The sequence below is a fragment of the Poecilia reticulata genome, linkage group LG7 (genome assembly GCF_000633615.1).
Source record: "Poecilia reticulata strain Guanapo linkage group LG7, Guppy_female_1.0+MT, whole genome shotgun sequence".
NCBI lineage: Eukaryota > Metazoa > Chordata > Actinopteri > Cyprinodontiformes > Poeciliidae > Poecilia > Poecilia reticulata.
The window spans coordinates 8,605,342-8,606,479 of record NC_024337.1 but is presented as its reverse complement, the minus strand read 5'-3'; the positions used below and the strand labels follow the sequence as shown (position 1 = coordinate 8,606,479).

Sequence of the window (1,138 nt, the reverse complement as noted above, 5' to 3'; positions counted from 1 at the left end):
GGTCGCCGCATGTTACGCAGAGCGGCTTGTAATGTGGGACTCACCTACCGGTCCGGGATAAATCCATTCTCCTGTCTCTTCTCTGGGCCTTTTCCCCTTTGCAAAGAAACTTTTCAAAGACATCTGATCTGTTTCTTACTCATTTTGCTGCTTGTGGGACTTCCAATGATTTACTTCCTGCTAAAGAGCCCCCTGGTGGTTGAAGAAAAATCCACATATAAACGGCTTATAGTCCGGAAAAAACGGTAAATGAAAAAAAAAAAATCTGAATGATCTCTGGTATTTTTCAGGGGGCCGGACCAAATGTGGAGGCGGGCTGTGTTATGGAAACGATTAAGCAGTCATTACATCCAGGGTTCATTCAAAATATACAAGGTCTATTCAAAATATTCAAAGTTTCATTCAATATATTCAATGTTTAATCAATATTTGCAAGGTTTATTGAATAAACCTTAAATATATATTGACCCTTCAATATATTGAATGAAAGTTTGAATTTATCGAAAGTAAATTAATGATATGAATCTTGACACTGAATATATATTTCATTCAATATTTTTAATGTTCACTTAATACAAGCAAGGTTTATGCAATATAAAATAATGACCAAACGCTTCCTCTCACCCTACTCTCTCAATACTCCCTAACCTTAACACAAAAGGAATTTTGGATTTTTCCACAAGATGTTTTAGATTAAAAAATTACTTTTGGCAAAAACTTATTTTAAAAAGGTGACAATATTTGAGGTTCAATCAATATATTCAAGGTTTATTCAAAATGTCTAAAGCAGAGATGCAAACAACTGATTTAGTTAATTAATAGTTTATTAGATTAAATTGGTTCCAATCAATCCTATTTTCCTCTTCTGCAACTTAAAAGATTCCTTTTCTTTGCTTTAATCATAATGAAAAGTAAAAAAAAAAAAATTAAAAAAAAAATTCCCTTCTCACCCTCTGCGGGTGGTCTGTTTCATCCTCTGAGCTCGGGTCCTCTACCAGAGGCCTGGGMGCTTGAGGKTYYYSYSCMGTATCTTKBMTGTGCCTAGAACTGCACATTTCTGGACTGAGATGTCTGATGTTGTTCCTGGGATCTGTTTGAGCCACTGCTCCAGTTTGGGGGTGACTGCCCCGAGGGCCCC

At 36.3% G+C, this 1,138-nt stretch overlaps 1 protein-coding gene across 1 annotated transcript in view; it reads right to left on the bottom strand.

Moving 5' to 3' along the window:
• LOC103467114 (phosphatidylinositol 3,4,5-trisphosphate-dependent Rac exchanger 1 protein-like) overlaps window positions 1-1,138 on the bottom strand; it is a 42,124-nt gene that overhangs the window by 39,882 nt on the left and 1,104 nt on the right. The gene's annotated exons all lie outside the window — the stretch shown is intronic.